General features: G+C 44.3%; 1 protein-coding gene across 4 annotated transcripts in view; it reads right to left on the bottom strand.

Moving 5' to 3' along the window:
• The window catches only part of sipa1l3 (signal-induced proliferation-associated 1 like 3), a 61,187-nt gene extending 47,374 nt beyond the window's left edge, over positions 1-13,813 (bottom strand). For 3 of the 4 annotated variants that reach the window (XR_013767219.1, XM_079166151.1, XM_079166153.1), the window contains exon 1: positions 13,691-13,813. The gene's annotated coding sequence lies outside the window, so the exon portion shown is untranslated. The remainder of the gene's footprint in view (positions 1-13,690) is intronic. The other variant, XM_079166152.1, reaches the window with a different exon arrangement.
• Between the last annotated feature and the right edge of the window lie 784 nt (positions 13,814-14,597).

Raw genomic sequence — 14,597 nt, 5'->3', positions numbered from 1 at the left:
TGCTGCTCCAACAACGCACCCCCCCCACCACTGAATCAGCCTTGTTCCTCCTCCATCCCCGCTCTTCCACTTGCACAAAAGAGGGAAACTTCTTCAAATGTTGTGTGGATATCCGCTACGTTGTGAAAGCACAACATGGGACAGTAAACCGATCTTTAAAACTCAAGAACATTCAGCCACACTAAAAACGCTTTGTGCACAATTTGCCTTCATTAATGTGGCGTTGTGGAGAAGCCTGCACATAAAGAATGCAAGGAACGCGGCGTTATGAGCCCGTTTTATTAGGAGAGGGAGCCCCCGCACAGTGTGGGGGGAAACAGGCATGTGATGCTGGATGGAAGCTGGGACTCTAGTCCAGAGGCCAGTCCAGCACAAACCAGTCTGGGGGGGCTGGCTGTGAGCGCTAGAAGGGCCAACAAGGAGGCTCACTTCAAACCACAGCAGGGCTCCTTCACTGGTGTGTTTATGAGCAGGGAACTGCCTAACAACTTACACACACACACACTTCAAGATGGACGGATCCACACTCATGTGCATTCACTTATAAGACGAATAAAAAAATGTTGTGGTGGTACAAATAATTGTAAATTATGAAGGCAGGATAAAAACAACAACCTCACACAGATAGTATTTCTAGGCGGTAAGAGAGCGGCCACAAGCAACAAACTATCAGCTCACTCTGGGAAGAGGATTAAAAGCTCTAAGCTCACCGTTTTGGCAGGAGACCCTGAGATGGTGTGCTAAGTGGGTTAAAGCACACCCCTCCTCTCCTAATCGCTCTGTCCTCCCCTCCTCTCTCCTCTCTCCTTCAATCCGTCTGCCACCACCAGCTGAGGGGAGCAATTTCAAGTACCACAGAATATTTGGAGTTGCCTAGGTAGAGGGAGTTAGATTAAATTAAAAAAAATGCATACACGCAACTTCATCCGGACACAAGCATGCATTTGAATGACTTGGAGGTCTTCCTTTGTTCTTCTCATCTTTGTTTTACTAGGGTCTGCTGCTCTTCCTCTCACACCTACTGTAATGTGTGATCTAGTCTCTCCTCGTGAGGGCCGATCCTCACCGTGTGTGTAGAGCTACAACTTGTATTGATCTGTGTGCACTCTGTTTGCTCTTAAAAAACAAAATGTATCTTGAGTCCACACTGGATCCCTAGCCAACATGCACACCCCCCCCCCCCCCCCCATATCTCACACAACATCACTACCCAGACACTGTGGTAACACGAGTCTATGGTGAAACTGTAGAGGTGCAGCACCGTCCCAGACCCCAGAGAGACCAGACACTGTTTGCCTGCGGGACTTTGACTAGCGAGAGCAAACAGAGAACGGTACAGTCGGCCCATTGAGACCGAGCTGAAACACACAGAGCCGCACAAAGTACTGTACAAACTGAGAAACTGTGAGAAAAGAGAAACAAAGAAGGAGGCCAGCAAGCCGGGGAAGTGAAACAGAGCAAATAGCACCAGAAGTAAATCTCAAATACTGTATATTTGGTAAAAGGGCACATACAAAACACAAGACGGCGCCACAGACTGCAGCTCTCTGGTACTTTCTGTTTTTGTGTGCACATACTTGACCAATAAAAGGAGATTCTGACACGTATGAGGCTCCTATGCGCTTGGCACACAAATTAAACCCGTTATCTTCACCTTGCCCCCAATCTGTGAGTAATGGACAGGCACCTTCAAAACTAAAAAGGTTTGAGATCCCATTTAATCCATCTCCACTCAGCACCAGTGGGAGTAGTTGCTGAAGAAAACTCATCTTACACAATATCAATGAAATGCAACTGCTTTTGTGTCTCTGACTGGCAGAATACTGAGCCTCCTAAAGAAAAAGGAAGGAGGCCCGCCCACCTCTACTCTCCGGATTAGGGATCAGATTCAGCAGGTTAGTCACTCTGGGAATTGTGAATAGTTGGATATCTCACTCTAAAATGTGGTCTTGTGATGAGATGTGCAGAAAGCTTACAAGAATTATTTCATAAAAAGGCGTGTCGCATATTTTTTTTTCTGACATTGAACCCATTTAGCCCTTATTTTAATGCATTTGTGTATTTTGTCGAGATGTTCGTTTTTAACTGGCTGCTATCATTGACATGCTGGGTTTCTTATTGCTTGATTCAAATGAAAATCAGCAAAACAAAATGTCCATGCATGCACATGTAAATGGTTCTCACACACACACACACACACACACACACACACACACACACACACACACACACACACACACACACACACACACACACACACACACACACACACACACACACACACACACACACACAAATGTCTACAAAGTGAGAGGCAGGAGGTGAGCACAGGTGAACACAGCCTATTCAGAGGATATTATAAAGAGGGGTTTGTCTCGACTGAAAGAGGATTACTGGGGAAAGGTGTGGCTCCTTTTAACTCACCGTTTTGTGTGCATGTGTGTGCATGTGTGTGTGTATGTCCTAACTAGCCAAATATGAAAACCCCATTATGAGCACAGGATGTGGCTGAAGCTCGTTCAGCACCTTCCCTTCAGAATCCAGAAGGTCCACCTAGATTTACTCTCAAAGCCGTTCCCCTCTGAGCCGGCATATGGTTCCAATGCTGCAGCAGCGGCAATAATTCACGCATGCTTGTTGGTTTCGGGTTGCCGTATCAATCAACACAGCGGAGGCGAGGGGGAGTTTACTCGCCAATAGAGATCTCAGCCCCTCAAAACTATCTCAGGCATCTGACCCAGCAGCAGTATCTCTGACGTGGAATCTGGCCAGTAATAACAGCAGAGCGGAAGGTGTGTCTGTTCCAGCCAGACTCAAAGCACTCCAGCAGAGGGATTGTACTACCACATCACCATCACTTTGTTCCTTTAAACTTGGCGACGGTCTGCACGGCTGCCACTTTACTCGTTCTTCACCCTGCGTATTCCAGAGGCATCACTGTGAGTGCGGCGCGCTGTCACAACGAGCTAGATCCCTCCAGAAGTCGCCTCTCTCTCTCTCTCTCTCTCTCTCTCTCTCTGTGTTTGGTTTAAAGTGTGGCGTGAGTCCAGGGTGTGGTTCTACAGCCATGCGTGAGAGCACGCATGGCTGTAGAACCACACCGAGCTGCACATGTGCACACAACAGCATACACTGGCCTGGTTGTTTTCCAAGTTGCAGACAGTTGTGAAAACATTTGACTAATGACAAAAAGTTTAGAGAAACGGGTGGAAAGGTGGAGAGAGGGGAAGAGGAGGGTTTAAAGGTAGAATTTGACATTTAAATTAAATTTTATTTCACTTTTTTTTGCTGAGAGTTAGAGGAGAAGTTCGATGCCACTTTGTGTCTGTGGATTAACTCTTAAGCTCCGGCACATAACCCTCAGGTAAAACCACAACTTGCCTTTTTCCACAGTTTGGTTTTAATACTGATCAAACAAACGAGATGCAGCATGTTAGTTCGAGAGCTTCAGAGCTGATGGCAGATGGGACAGAACCCGGCTAGCTGCTTCCAGTCTTTATGTTGAGCTAAGCAAGGTTCATATTCAACACAAGAATGGTATCAATCTTCTCGCCTAACAATAAGTGAATAAGTGCATTCCTCATAATGTTGATTTTTTTTGCTTTATGTACTGTGCAGTGGGAGGAAAAATAAATCCTAGAGGCTCCCCTCCCCACAGGGCTGCCAACATTTCAGTCAGATCCAGACGTGGGAACCACTGGAAAAGCACAACCCTCTGTGGACAAACGTGCACGCGAGTGCGCACATGCACATCAAGGGGTCTGCAGCAGTTGCATGTCAGAAATGTGCTTAATGGACGCAGCCATGTATGAGCTGAGGTGTTTGGGCTGAGAGCAGTGACAAGAGTTCACAAGGTGGCCTAAGTGCATGTCTGAGGCGGAGGAGAGGGGAGACGGTGTGGGTGTTTGTGTGCCTTTGGGCAACAAAGTGGGTCAAGAGAGTTTCATCCAAGAGCGGGAAGATAGCAGTGACCTTCAGCACACACACACACACACACACACACACACACACACACACACACACACACACACACACACACACACACACACACACACACACACACACACACACACACACACACACACACACACACACACACACACACACACACACACACAGAGACCTGGTAGCTGGTAGCATAAACAAAATGTCTCTTAATCATTCTCATCACAGTGAGAGGAGATCCGTTCCACATACAAAACCTCTCCAGAGACAACCACTCACTTCCACTTTGTTTTGTTCTCCGTCTTTGTCTTTTGTGATTATCATTATTACTTTTCAGGTGGAGCCTCTCCTCACACAATGACCCAGACAGTTTTATTTAATCAGAGCTCGGCTGCAGAAGGTCATGGGGAAAAGGGAGAAAGAAAAGAGAGGAGGACGCATTAAGGACGCGAAAGAGGAGATGGGAGCACATGGGCTGGCTTTCTTACACCAACAGGCCTCCCTTTTAGCCTCTCCCTGTCTGTGGGCTCCTTTCCCTCCTCCCTTGCCAAGTCACGTCTCTCCCCCTGAGTTATCAGCTCATCCGTCTCCTCCTCTCCCACGATGATAACAGGCTCTACTGTTGTGTGCAGAAACACCCAAACTGTCACTTCCCCACCCCCCCCCCCCCCTGCTCTCTGGCCTCCTATGGGACAGTTAACAAGGCCTTCACTGCTGCACACACTCCTAACACAGCACCGAAGAGCAGTTAAGCCGCATCTCATCGGCTCAGCTTGCTTAGAACCTCGACGGAGGAGGTGACAAAAAAAGTACCATGAACCAGGTACTATCCACAACTTCTGCTAATGGAAAAACCCACAAAAAGGGTGAGTCGGTTTTGAGCAGTCAGGCCGTACCATGCAGTGGAAATGCGGCATTAGCATCACTGTCTCTGCTGGCTAATAGCCAAGGTAGCTTTATTTACATAGCACACTTCAGCAGCAAGGCAACTTGGAATGCTTTGCATAAAACACCAATCGCATCAAAACAAAGACAGCAAAGAGTGTCCCCCATTACTTACAGCAGTGCAGTTTGGTCTGAAAGCATCTGGGCAGCAGCCAACTGTGCAGAGTGGAGTCACTAAAAACAGCCTGAGCTGAGCATCACAATGCAAGTGTTTCAAAGGGTGGCATCAGCCGGGCTAATTACTATTTAATCAAGCACTTAAATACACAGCACTGGAAGGCATACGAGTTCTCACGTGTAGTAGCACAGTTGCTCAGGCTCAGCAAAAAGAAAAGCTAAAATAGAGAAGATGTGTGTGTGTGTGTGTGTGGTACTATAGTTTAGTTAGATGTCTGCTCCTCTCAACTGCTTTGTGTGACTTAACACTGGATTGATTTGAAATGTATTTTACAAAAATATAGTTGGAAGTTATTGTGAACATATCGCGTTGGCATGCTACACTAAAGATATTCAATATCATAGCATTGGTCTGAGATGGTGGAGGAAACCCTGCTGTGTACAGAATGTTTCTCTGATATCCCCTCATGTCCCACTCACAGAGCTCATTTCACATATTGCCCGGCCTCATCGACGGCACAAACACATTAGCGTCACCATACCATCCATGTGCAGAGTAGACCAGATGAGCTTGTGTGGAAACAGCCTCCATCCCCGGTATCAAATCTCATTTGGAAATGAGGAGGAAAGAAATGCACATTTGGATACAGTACCATAAAAAACTGGGCCGAGAGGCATTCGTGGAATGAACAAGTTATACTCAATTAGCATTAAAACAATGGCTCCACAGTCAGCAGTCACAGCCTGAGATGAGAGCTGTGAAGAGGCAGAGGGACAGGGAGACCGTATATATATGTGAGTGTATATATATATATATATATATATATATGTCTGTATGCATGCCTCTCTGCACACATGTACAAAGAATTAGGGAGAAGAAAGAAAACTGACTTTTGATGTGGTTTCATGAAACATTTTACAATGAGACAAAAGAAGAAGAAAAAACTAAAAAACATCTTTGAAACAGCCATTCTCACCCAGACACATAACACACACACACACACACACACACACACACACACACACACACACACACACACACACACACACACACACACACACACACACACACACACACACACACAAGACTGTGTGTTTGGCTGTTTGTGTTTTAAACAGACGAGCATGTCGCTAAAAGCAAAACATCCTGAGGGGGGAAACATGTAAATCTATCGACAAGCATCCTGATGGTGTTTGGTGTTACACCCAGTCTCCAACCGTTTTCTTTTTTTCCCCCAGCAGCAGTTGGAGGTGAGCCAATACTTAACCATCCCAACAATGAATGTGCAAAGACAAAGTCCAGGATATAGGCTACATGCCAGAGACAGGGAATGTTTGTACTCATGTCCTGTGAACTGGTCATCCGTCTTTGTGACTGATCTCTGCAGATCTCCCCCCCCCCCCACCACCATGACTATTGTCTGATTCATAGCAACACTCATCTCCACACATTTGCATCCTCCTCGGTACGGACTCACTTCCTGAAGCACAGAGGACAGCAAGCGCCTCCAAATAAAATACAGATGGAATTTCGCATGAGGTGTCCGGGGGCTACAAAGATGCTTTTATTTCTCTACAGAAGGAAATTAAAATGTTTTACGATGAAGAATTGATACATTGTTCAGATGTAGTGGGCTGGGGCATTACAGTCTTCTGTTTCAGGCTTTTAAACTTTCACATTCTGGATCAACGATTTCAAACATTCTTTTATTCTAATATAAAAATCTATCAGTCATCCATGTGTGCGTTGATGTTCCCTGGTAAGATTTAGAGCTGAGAACAATTCGTCATAAAAATACAAAATAATACATTTTAAGATGTGTGATGACCATTTTAGAAGAAGTACTTCAATTTCTGTCATTAAACAGAAAGTAGTGAACTCTTGCCCGTGATTTCTCAGAGCCCGAGGTGACGTCTTTATACGTCTTGATTTATATGACCAACGGTCAAAAACCTTAAAAGACATTAAGTTAACAATAATATATGACAAAAAAACAAACTAACTCCCGCCCTTGTGAGGCTTTTCAGGGAATAATCCTTGAAAAGACGATCACCTCTAACTCTAGCGTGGCCTTTACATTCTTTGCTGTCGCTCAGATTCAATGAATAGCGAGGTAGTGAGCTCAAGCCTTCCTTGACAGTTGTGTGATGGTCAAGCTCGTGTGTGTGTGTGTGGGGGGCACACGGGGTTAATTCACTCCTCCTCACTCCATTAAAAGCAGATGGAGACAGAATCAGCTGTTTCTTCATCCCGTCATGCAGGATTTCCTCTTTCCAGAACATCTCTGCTATGTTGGTGTGTGACAGAGCTCTTTGTGTATGCATGCAAGCACACACACACACACACACACACACACGCCCCGTCAACCATGTGTTTGAGGGCTCAGTTAGGGATAGATATGAAGCAGGTGCAACAACACGCTCTTTGCCTTAAAGAAGCAGACAAACTCAACTCCCTAGACAGAAGAAACAAGAAGTCTAAGGACTAAAGGCAATAAAGACATTACCGAGAGAAAGGTGTCCGCTGCTCCTCTTAGCGGCATGACAATTCATATTAATGGTTATGTCTCTGAATGCTTTGCAAACGCCTGTTCCCTGGAGATCAAATGCATGATTTGCGCTTCTATCCTCCACTGTCTCTCACAGCACAGCACTGGAACTCCATTTAACATCATCCGTACCCTTTGAAAGAGGAACACAGGCTAGAGAGAAACATAATGAAGGGTGGGAGAGTAACAGATAAGAGCTCTTTATGTTACGGAGATGAGCACATTCAGTACTGCTCACAGACTATAGACCGTTATCGCAGCGGTTCCTGCTCCCTATGGCCTTGGATTCGGCGTGAGAATCGAGATAGAACCCAAACAGTCGCGTCTGGTTTTCTGTGAAAACTTTCTCCTCTTATTCAAATAAACACAGATCAAAGCGTGAACGCCTCACCTGACAGGGCCGGGTCTACAGGCTCTTTGTTAGGTGAACACCCAATCGTAAATCTGAGTGGCCTCCGCTTGAAATTACTAAATGGACAGCGATGCATAAATCACTCTTTATGTACAGCACTTTGTCAGGCTGTCGGAATGATTTGTAGCAAATGTAGACATCCAGTAACCCCCGACGGACGCTTAGTGTTGAGTCCAACAACCCTGTTTAAGTGTGCTGTGGATGGATGGCGAGGCATTCCCTCTCGCTCTCTCCTCTCTGCGACCAGCGCTGACCAGGCCGACCTGTGGCAAGAGAAGGCCTCCTCAACATCTGTGTTTATCCTCTCGCTAAAACCAGCAGGCTATATTTACCCCGGTCAAACAGACCCGGAGCAGAGAGGAGTAGCAAGATGTAGCCTGTGACACCTACTCCGTCGTATACTTCTACCCTCTGTGAGAGATGGAAACGGCACACCGTCAGCGCTATTAACGAGAGCACATTTTAAGACATTTACTCACAGGAGTGTGATTTTCTGATTCATCCTCTTACCCGAGAAGAAGACACAGATTGGTAAACAACACCTCGAGGCGATCTGACCTCTGCAGGAGTGAGACGAAGAAGAAGAGGAGGAGGAGGAGGAGGAGGAGGAGGAGGAGGAGGAGGAGGAGGAGGAGGAGGAGGAGGAGGAGGAGGAGGGAGGCTTTATAGATCAACTGCCTACCTAGCAAATGTTTTATAGCTGCACAGGAGGCCATAAAGCACAGACTCGTTTCAGGAAACATTGGTGTGCTCCTCTTTCTGCAGATCTCTGACCTCTTGACACCGTCATGCACGCTGACTTATGGATAAGACCCTCAGGAGAGGCACATACATCAGAGAGAGTGGGGGCTCCGCATTACTGTTGGTGGTCTGATGCTATTTCATCTTAAACTGGAACGCCTGCGTGTATGATGCAGGGCTGCTGGACGCACCTTCAACCTGTGTTTGACCCATTTTACATTAGACTGCTGTTAAGAGTTTAAATCCCTCGAATAGGAGTAAAAATAACGCTCTCGCACACTGTCTCAGGTACTGCTGGTATTTATTCATTTATGGTGATTAAACATGATGGAATCCTCTTCTTGAGAATGCATTTCAGCATTTGGGGCTTTAATCTTTCATTTTATAGGGATCTACTCATTTAATGTAAGCATTTAGGGAGACAAATATGGTTTTTACTATATAGACTGTTCATTGTCTATAGCTCCATATATGATATTGGTGATGGTCATGGGGTAAATCGATGATGCTATCGATAACTTCCTATTGCACATGGGAAATGTAATGTGTGACTAATTGCAGACTAGCAGCCACTCCCTGTTTAACATGGCTTCTCATTGTCACAAAACATTTGTCTGATGAAGGTCTAGCACTGAGACTTTGCAAATAAACATATTGTTGCCAGTTAGGCAGTGTGCAGGAGTTTGTTTGCAACTTTTAAACAAGAATTACAATATATATAACTGTATCTATAACTGTATAACTGTATATATAACTGCATGTAGATGTTGAGTAAATTATAATTCATGTAGCATCTATGTATATACTTGTAGTATATATAAGGGAAGTTTTGTCATGCTTGTTCATGGTACTGATGAATGAAACGTCCAACAGTAAACAAGACAGTTTGGAAGAGTGCTTTCAATTTTATTCAAGTTGCACCTGTTGCACATTCAGGTTTGCAGAGATATTTTTCAGTGATTTGAGGCCATTCCTGTTCTCCTGTTCACACAGACTCTAGTCGACCACTGTGGTGCTATATTGGTCACAGCTAAACCCCATAATTACACAGATCTACACTACATGAAATAATTAACAAATCAAAAATATTCATATCCACGCTGGCTGTCGCCCACACAGGTCACTCTCTTGTGTTTCTGAGTCTCTTTCTTGTGGATACAATTTGGTTTGCATACTATGTGAATATGAGATAGTGTCATGTAACTTTCATTTTAGTCCAATACTTTTTGACTATTTTCATTTATTTCAATTTTGCTGTGTTTATTTAAATGCAATGTATTTATTAACTTACGTAAAGCACTTTTAATAGCTGGTTGATATGAATCTGCTACACAAATGATAATATAATAAATAATATATTTAGTTTTTAGTCTGAGATCATTCTGTATATCTAAGAGGTAGCTGTGTGAATTGAGTTGGATTACTAAATCAAAGTGACAACACTGACTATTTATCATAGTATAATATATATATATATATATATATATATATATATATATAGTATGATATAATGTATTATAGTATGAGTATTTGGAGATTTGGAGGGCTTGGTCATCTCCAGGATAGTTTTTATCGGTTTGTTATGTATATTATCAATTAAATACAAAATATCAGAAAACAGAAACATTGAAATAAACTTAAATAGAAACAGCTGTTCACCACAGACAACCCTGGGTGTGAAGAGGCTGTGATGACACGTGCTGCTGAGCCACTCAGATTAACCACTGACATGAGTTGAACTACAAATGCGTCACATTGTTGGTTTGAAACACATCAGAGAGGGAGAGCAGTTTGAGGTATACTTCAATGGCTGAAATCTATAAACTATAATCTATAAGTGTGAAAACACACACACACACACTTATGCAGCCATCACTGTGCACCCTGAAACAGACCAGGTGGGATATTTAGCCTTAGCTATCGTCCGCCCTCTGTGACCTATCAGGATACACCCCGTGATAGTGATGGATGTTGTTTGAGTGTGTGTGTGTGTTCTTCTGCAAACCGTGAAAACACACAATTGTTCATTTCTTATTTAACTAAGACGCCTCTGAGGATTAAATAGAAACCTGGCAAGAGGATTTTCGTTTCAAAATGACAAACAGCAGGAGGGCTGCCAGTGTGTCGCGGTTAGGAAAGGAGAACCTTTAACCAGAACACTTCAAATCACAGAAAAGAAAAAACCTCTTGGAAATGCATTGTTCGCCCAACAGAAGACGTGTGTGTGAGTTCTTTAAAACCCTTGTTAAGGATAAAAGAACAGTGAAAAATCACCAACTGATGAGTCACCGCTACCAAGATACGGTGATTCAACTTAATGTTTACAGGCGAAATAACTCAGGTGGCCCACGTTCAGCTCCGTTTGAAGACGGGATCCTTTGTTCCCGCAGCTGTTTGCAATGAAACGCTGAAATAAGTAGCTCACAATATGAGATGCTCCTCAAGATCACAGACTTGTTATCTGGTACCCAGCGGAGCCGACTACAAGCCGACCGCTGGAGGTGCTTTACAACTATGTGACGTGGGACCAACGTTATGAAGTGAGCGTAGATTAGCACGGATAATGGGATGACGTAAATACCAAAACAAACCTGCTTATACAGATATTTCTGGACAGGAGTTTTTCCAATACTGTGTAGTATTGAAAGCAAAACATACTCTGGAGAAAATCTACGGTATGATCAGAAAGGGGAAGTTTAACTTGATTGTCTCAGTTTCAGAATTACACATGTTCCCGAACAAAACCAAAACTTCATAAACATTGTGTATTGTAAATAAATACCTTAGATTTTGTCATTTAGTCTTCCGACCACTCAAAGCGCTTTAACACTACGCGCCATTCACCCGTTCATACACTGATGGAAGGCTACCATGCAAGGTGCCACCATCCATCACGACTAACTAAGCATCCGGGAACAATTTGGGGTTAAGTGTCTTGCCCAAGGACACACCGCCAGGGACTGGAGGAGCTGGGCATCGAACCGCTAACCAGTAGGGGAAGCTCACATGCACTAACATGCATTCACTATATCTTTACACAGCACGCAGTAGTTTGTTGAATACAGCTCCTTTAGTGACAATGATCATTTACGTTATCGTTGGCCCCTTGCCTTGCCTATGTAAAAAAGCCCCATTACAAACTATAGCCTACTATAGAAGCATCACACCCAACTGTATTAAGTGGATTTAAAGAGTTTAACTACAAAAACTTAGATAGTTATTGCATTTGAAGATCCTAACTCCAATGAATCTCCACCACTGTCTGAACTTCCTGATACTTTCTGCAGGTTTGCTTCATCTCTTGGAAGTCACATGTATTCTATACACGCTGATGTAATAAATCATACTGAACTACATGTGTACTGCAGCTTCTTCTTCTTCAACTATCAATTTATGTTTGTCAGGCAGGTAGAAGGTTACGAAAGAAGACAGGAATGAAGGAGCGAATAAAGTAAGTGACATACAGCAGTGACGGTTCTGAGCAGTAAGGCGGAGAATGTTTAAAACTCTCGCAAGAGCAGAGGGTTTGATCCAAGCGTCATTACTGACATTCTTTGAATTTTCAGCTAAAGACACACAACACTGGAGTTGTACAAACTGATAAGTTCACAGGCCGTGAAAGCGAGAGAGTCTGCTCAGCTTTGCCTTTGATATGGAACATTTTCAAGCAACCATTACAAGCATGGAAATGTCTTCCTGTAAACTATAAACAGAGAGCATTTAACAGACTGGAGCATTGCCTTTGATCAAAGGAAATTGGATTTATCATATGAGAGAATCGTGTCATTACTATTCAACATTAACGACACAGTTCAGAACTATATATTTCTGAATCTGATTTTCTCTCGGAGGGAAAATGACATGCAGGACTTCCCCCATTGTGCTGACAGCTCAGCTGCTGTTACGGGAGGCTCAGCAACAGGATAACCAGGGTAAGGCATAAGGGCATCATTCTCACATTTTCCCCTTCCATTAGTTCCAGAAGGGAGGCAACCAGAGTCAATGTTGGCCAGAATATGTGCAGTGCTGCCATGCTCTGCTGCTCGTCCACGACAGATCCATCATGCTGCTACTCGACGTGTCGTTTCCTGAGGGCTGGGAAATACAGCAGCAACAAGGGGGGATCTCTGTGTGAGGGAGGCATCATCACCTCTCCATTCTGCTTACACGCTCGACTGCGCGCACACACACACACACACACACACACACACACACACACACACACACACACACACACACACCTACTGTGCACACTGACATCTGAACAAAGTCTGCATGTTCAACCACGGTCAGTTCTCCTTTATGACCACATTAAAATCATTAAACCAGTTGCATTTATAACTACTGCAACACTCCTACAAAAAAAATAATAATTGCAAGTGTAACCCGTGGACTGTATAGAAGAAGGTGTAACCGCACAGCCAAGTATATCACTCGCAGCTTATTTTGAAACAAATCTCCAGCCAACAACAACTTCCGATTGCAGCACAACTACTCGAGATTCAGAGCTCGTCCAGACTAACTAGCTGGCTAGCTCTGTTGCTCCCAAACAAAGCTCCCATTGTCTGGAACTTGTAGTCTTAACGTTTTCTCTTGGCCCTCACAACTGTGATTAACTCAGGTACAGAAAAACTACAAATCCAAAGTCTGTACGGTGCTGTGGGCATGCGCACTGGGACCTTAATGAGCAGGAAGGTTGTAGAATATTTCGTAGTTAATGAATTGTTGCGGGTAGCGGTGTGTTTGAGGCTGAAGACCCACTCTGTTAGCCCGGAGTTCTAAGTGTGTGGACGGTGTCCGGTGGTGCTCAGACTACCGGTAGTAAAGACTAACGTAGTAACGAGCTCGTCCTCTGCATTCACTGAAGTTGGTCTGCTCGGCTGCTTCTCGGTGTTTGCTCTGCTCACTTTTCCAGCGCTTTGAATGTGTCGCCCTGTTTCAGCTCAAACTGTTCTGAGAAAAGCAAAAGAAGAGTACACACCTTACCGGACGCTGTTCCAGTGTTTCGGCTCGGCTCCTTATTCCGTTTAAAATAAATCTCCAGGCATTGTGGAAACACTCGTTGCGGCCGACGGTCGACTGCCTGTTCACCCAGCGAGACGGTTGCCAAGAATGCTCAACCGAAACCACCCGCACACTCACTGCGCATGCGCAGCTCCGGTTGTGCGCAACCTACTGATAGTAACACACAGGGGGCAGCACGTTACTACCACTCTGTGGACCTGTGGACACCACAGACTGTACATAGGAACATGTGTGTGGACACTATAGACTGTAACATGTGTGTGGACACCATAGACTGTACATAGGAACATGTTATGTTATGTTATGTTTATTTTATTTGATATGGACATCACAGTAGCATTAGAATTGTAACATACATTTATGCACAAAGCCCAGATGCACTGTGTTAAGTGTTTGTAGCAAAATGCTAATTTATAACACCTGTCCACAGGAGGCTTTTTTGTGTGGACACCATAGACTGTAACATGTGTGTGGACACCATAGACTGTAACATGTGTGTGGACACCATAGACTGTACATAGGAACATATGTGTGGACACCATAGACTGTAACATGTGTGTGGACACCATAGACTGTACATGCATGTGTGTGGACACCATAGACTGCACATAGGAACATATGTGTGGACACCATAGACTGTACATACACGTGTGTGGACACTATAGACTGTACATAGGAACATATGTGTGGACACCATAGACTGTACATACACGTGTGTGGACACTATAGACTGTACATAGGAACATGTGTGTGGACACCATAGACTGTACATGTGTGTGGACACCATAGACTACATAACATGTGTGTGGACACCATAGACTGTACATAGGAACATGTGTGTGGACCATATGGCTGTGTAATGA

The sequence above is a fragment of the Pholis gunnellus genome (assembly GCF_910591455.1).
Source record: "Pholis gunnellus genome assembly, chromosome: 9".
Taxonomy (NCBI): domain Eukaryota; kingdom Metazoa; phylum Chordata; class Actinopteri; order Perciformes; family Pholidae; genus Pholis; species Pholis gunnellus.
Note: the sequence above shows the minus strand (reverse complement) of the source record. Positions and strands in the feature narration are given on the sequence as shown.